Below are 5,963 nucleotides of genomic sequence, written 5' to 3'. Positions count from 1 at the left end.
CTGGGACTCAGACCAATCTTTCTCAGACCCTGAGCCTTGGGGAAAATGAACAGAATCAGCAAAATTGTAGAGTCACCTAATGCACCCACATTTATGCTAGCTCCTCACCTACTTTCACTGACATTTATTGTTCAGTCATTATTCATATCCCTATTTATTGTTCAGTTATTATTTAACATTATTGTTTAACATTTAACATTTATTGTTCAGTTATTATTCATATCCCTATGTCCCACCAGCCGAAGCTAGAGGAGTGGACAGTTGGGGAGGAGCTGGCAAGAACAAACAAACCGAATGGCTCTGAGAACCAAAGATTTGCTGCCAGGGCTTCCTTGACGAGGCTGCAAGTCTCGTGGAGCTTCTCCTCCTGTGTACCCCACTGCGGCTTTGCATAAAGAGCTCTTCCAAATCAACAAGTACTAACACTAACACCACCTCTAGGAAAATGACTAAAGAACAAAATCTGGCCATAGAAGGAGCCCTAGCCCAGGGGTTGTGGGCCCTGAACTTTCCTCCTGAGCAGGAGATGGACTAGTGGTGAGTGCTGGACCTGGACTGTCTTTGGCCAGGTGACGGGAGAATGTAGACCATGGAGGCCCAGCCTACTCTCAGTGGAAACCACATCTGATTATTGCATCCAAATGCACCCAGGAAGGTGGGGGAGCTAAGAAGCCACAAAGTCCCTCTGAGTGTGCCTGGTGCCTCAGTGGATGCTGATGGACTGTGTTCTCAGCCTGTGGCTACCCTCCCTCTACCACCTTTGCCCCAGGTACCCAGAGTGAGAGCCTAGACCAGGAGGCAACATTTTAAAAGGCCTAATGAGACTTTTCTGAATAATGGGGGTGAAGTACCACACACAGGGGGAAAACAAAAAGCAAAAAAGAATAATAATTCAAGTCTCCATCAATGAGCCATACTCCCAAAACAACAGAAACCAGTAACAAGAAAAACCTTTGCCAAAGCTCACACCTTCCCAAGGCCCCTAACCACGGCCCTTCCTCATCCTCAGCTCCCCAGAGTGACCCATCCCCAGGTGTCTCCATGCCGCAAATCCCCGCCTACCCCTGTCCCGTGCCTCTGTCACTCATTCCAGCTCCAGACCTTTCCCAGGGCTCCGGCCAGACTGTTCCAGGATGACCGGCAGTGGCAGGAGCCAGCTCCTTCAAGGGAAAATCCAGTCCCCTCACGAAGGCTCTCAGACTCACACAATCATCACTTCTCTGGATCTTGCCTGCTCTGTCTAATAGAAGAGAATGCTTGGAGCATCAAAAGCTGAATGGAAATCGTGCCCTGTGACAAGTTAAGTCTATTTCTTTTTCAGTCGCATCAAGAATTTAGAAGTTTTGGGATCATGTTCCACTCTGTTACAAGATATTTTGGTGATATGCTGTACAGAATAAAAAGGCTTATTTATATTTTGATAGAGTTTGCCACTTTCATATAAGTATTTTTGCCTCATTTACTACTTTAGGCTTCAGACTGTAGGCTGCTTTTCCTGAGGTTAATGCTGTTGTATTCCCCAGGTTTGTAGTTTGCACTTCCCCGGGATATCTTTTTCATCTATTTCAACTTTCTGCCTTTTTGTTTTGTATGTCTCTCTTGTATAGAGATAGCATTTGATGTTGCTTTTTTATCCAACTATATCTTTATGATGCATTAGTGTTGATTCCCCCTTTCACTTATTTTCATGATTCCCACTGTTACTTTTCTTCTCCAAACTGCTTTAAATTTCCACCCGTTTATATCTGTTGCTTCATCTGCTATGTTGGCAACTTCAGGTCTCAAGGACTCCAGCGCCTTTCATCTTACTGCTCCAGCACCCGTTCCAGGGCTAAGCCTCACTGACCGGCTCACCGGGGCATCACCACCACATCCACATTGCAGACAGGTGAAAAGGAGAAGCAAGAAGGGAGCAACATTCTTTAAGAACAGACCCAAGCTGAGCATGGTGGCGCACACCACAGAGGCCGAGGCAGGAAGGATTGCGAGTTTCAGTCCAGCCTCAGCAATTAGCAAGAATTGTATATGTGTTTTCAGTCATTCAATGGGTCAGAATTTAGTCACCTACCTGCAGTACTGATGAGGAGGCTGGGAAGTACAAGGGCTGATGAAAGATAGAGTGTGGGTTATTTTTAAAATTATTACAATAAAACACACACTGCCGTGTATCCATTTCAAAATACTAATCCTCTCTGCGAACACACTTCGCCCCTCATTCTTGCTACTTTCTGAAGCAGTGCTGGACCTCTGGCTCTTTGCCAAAGTCAAAATGGCTGTGAAAGGTACATGTTTTCAATTGATTCAGGACACTGAGGTGGCCATGATAGCACAACTAAAGACACTCAGGAAAGAGAACTTGAGAATTGCTCCAGCAAGTGGCCAGAATAATGAGATAAGTATGTTCAAAGTGTGTGTGTGGGGGGGGCGGTATTTGAGGAGATTCATGACAATGTGTCTTTTACAGTAATAAAGTTTCTCAATGAACCAATACTGTGTTTGTATTTGCTTATCTCATCTTGTATATTGTCTCTCAGATGTATTTTCTCCTTTCTACACTCTGGGATTTTTTTTGCTGGGGTGGGGGGGGGTGGGGGTGGGAGTGGCTACCAGGAATCACACTCAGGACTTCATGCTTGCCAGGCAGGTACTATGCTGTTGAGCTATATCCCTGGTCCCTGCACTCTGGGTTTTGATGCTAAGACTGAGACTTTACAAACATTTCTCTATCATCAGCTGACTTTGTCACATATTCTGCCAACAGGAGACACTAGAAGAGAACTGGACCATAGAAGAGAAGGGGTGCCTCTTCCACATTGGCTGGCCCTACCGTGGGGTCTTGGGCCCCAGTCGCATCAGTTGGTTTCAGTCTCCAGTTTCCTTTGGAACCCACAGAACTAGCACCACAGCCCTCTCTTTGAAGTCTGAGACTGAGTCACTGCTCTGTGGGACACTTCCTTTGGGTTCCAGGTTCTACCACTTCCACTCTTCTCTTCTCCACTCCCCAGCCCTAGGAGTAGTAGCTCCTTCTTGCAGTTCTCTCAGCTTTACTTCATGTGCTCACTTGGATTTTGTAGTCTTTGAACATCTATTAAACCAGTTCCCACCAGGTACAGTGCCACATAGGTGTAATCCCAGCCACTCAGGAGGCTCAGGCAGGAGCATGGCAAGTTTGAGGCCAGCCTAGGCAAGTGAGACAAATTAAAAGTGCTAAGGATATAGCTCAGTTTCACAGCACTTGCTCAGCATGCATGAGACCCTGGGTTTAATCCCCAGTACCACAGAAAAGAAGGAAAAAGAACTTTCTCACATTACCTTTTCTGTGTTAAGTACTGGCATGATTTCTGTCTTCTTTTGTGGATCCTACCGGAATGCTACCTGGATCTGTAGCTGGTGACCAAGTGGCATTACAAATTCTGTTATTTAAAGAAGGAGAGGATGGATACTGGGGACAATTACCACTCCTCAGGACACAGTAAGATTTTTAGTACAATTTCACCCTTCTCCTATACCATTCCATCCCTTCAAGTTTTGTTGGCATCATCTTGCTTTTGTTTCAGATTTTTATATTTTATGCCCATCACATTTTAAGACTTCTTTAAACAGTTCCACTTAAACTCATAAGTATTGTACTTTAATAGTAGTCAGACCCAACTATACATTTTACTGGTTTTAAGTTTCATAACTCTTCTGCTATACTGTATCTTCCAGTTTCCTAAGTTATTTATTCTGATTCTTTTTTCTTCCCCAGATATATTGTTTTTGTCTTTACAAAAGTTGTACATGTAATACTTTTAACACATGAACATTAGAAATGTGTCTTGCAGTGCATGGGTATGCATGCACTGGTTCCATGTGACTTAGAATTACAGTGATTTCACTGCCCAAAACTGAACAGAGCAGTGGGGTGGGGCATATGCTCTAAGTGCTTGTGCTTCCACAGCGGGACGACCTGCGTGGCTGAAGTAGAGGTGCTTGGACGAGGCCCCAGGAGGGAAGCCCCTGGCTGCTCTGCAGGTGTGTAGAGAGGATGGAAGGGAGAGGGTGTGGATACAACAGTTGGGCTTCCTGGTTAAGGAGGATGCTTAAGGGATTAATAAAAAGAGGAACAAACCCTCCAGAGCTCTGCACCTGGTAGTAACCTGCTTTACTCAGCTAACTTAGACATGCTGTGTAGGCTTCCAGCTCAGAGGTGAGGAAATGAACCCCCCAGAGCTGTTTGGATCTTCATCTCCTCAATAAAATTTACACTAACATGTGAAGGACTATTTGACTGGCATGGAGTTCTAGAAAAGGAACACTGTAAACTATACTCTTGGATGCTCACTAAGATGTCTTGTCTTTGGCGATTATGTAAGATCAATGTGAAGTCCTATTCCATATTTTGCCCAGGTTCAGAGCATGTCCCAAGATTTCTTCTCATCCTGAAAGTTTTGGTAACAGCAAAGGCTCTCCTCTCCAGACGCCTGTGTTCAAATTCTAACTGTTGCTTGGATGAGTGTAATTCATTGGGAAAATCTAAACTCTCACTGCCTAGTCTGTAAAAGAGGAAATAATATTCCAAGTGTATTGTGCTGAGAAAATCTTTCAAGCTCTTTTTCTTGGTTCCCTTGTGGTTGGGTCAAGCTATATGACTAGTTCTTAGTTGTGCTTAGAAATAACATCTGTGGCCACTAACCAGACTAAAGCATTGAAAGAATAGTCTGAGGTCTCAAAGATTTTCTCTCTCCCCCTCCTGCCTTTGAGGATAATGATAAATGAAGTTAATGTGATAAGAACTTGCCAGTGTGCATGCAAATATGTAATTTTTCTATGTTTTTGACTGGGAATCAAAACTCAGGACCTTGTGCTTGCCAGGCAGGCACTTGTGCCACTGAGCTATATCCCTGGACCTGCACGCAAATATGAAAGGACATAAGAAGCATCTTAAAATATGAGACCTTGTAGGTAGGCCTGCTCTAACATTTGTGAGGTCTGGGGCCAGAATATAAAAGGAGACCTATACACCTACTATCTAAATACTTAAAAGTTACAAACCACACTGTGTCAGTCAGCCTTTTGTTGCTATGACAAAATATTTGAGATAAACAATTTAAAGAAGTAAAGGCTCATTTCAGCTCATGATTTCAGAGGTTTTAGTCCATGGTCTCTTGGCTTTGTTGCTTTTGAGTCTGTAGATAGGGAGAGCATCACGACAGGCAACCTGCAGTGGAGCAAACTGGCTTATCTTGTAGAGGACAGGAGGAAGAGAGAGAAGAAGAGATAGAGGTGCCAGGAGTCAGGAACAAAATCTACCCTTGAAAGGACTTCCCAGTGACCTTCTTCCTCTAGTGAGGCCTCACCTTGTGAGATTTCCACCATCTCCCAATAGTGTAATCATTTGGGGATTACACTGAGAATCAGTTAATCTCAGTTTAACACATGAGGTTTTTGGGGATGTCTGTGATCCAAACCATAACACAAACTAGTCACATACATAACACAAACTATTTGAAGACTAAAACTAGACCCATGTCTATCACCATGCACTAAAGATCTAAATATTAAAATAGAAAAACTAAATTTATTGGAAGAGAAAATAGGTAGAAATCTCAAAGACATAGGTGTAAGCAGAGACTTTAAGAGAAATATTACAAAGAATTAACAAATGGGATCTCGCATTAAAAAGCTTTTACACACAAAGGAAATCAACAACAGAGTGAAAAGACAACCAACAGAGGGGGAAAAAATTATACCAAGTTGTCCCTCAGACAAAGGACTTATATCTAGAACACATAAAGAGTTGAAAAAATCAGATCCCCCAAATTCAAGGAGCCAATCCAAATATAGGTATCTGAGAGGAATACACACTTCTGATAAAAAAGTATAAATAGCAAATAAATACATGAAAAAATGTTCAACAGCATTGGTAATTTGAGAGATGCAAATTAAAACAACACTGAGATTCCATCTCACCCCAGAAAGAA

The sequence above is a fragment of the Chinchilla lanigera genome, unplaced genomic scaffold (assembly GCF_000276665.1).
Source record: "Chinchilla lanigera isolate Chin_1 unplaced genomic scaffold, ChiLan1.0 scaffold00048, whole genome shotgun sequence".
NCBI lineage: Eukaryota > Metazoa > Chordata > Mammalia > Rodentia > Chinchillidae > Chinchilla > Chinchilla lanigera.
This window is presented reverse-complemented; position numbering follows the sequence as displayed.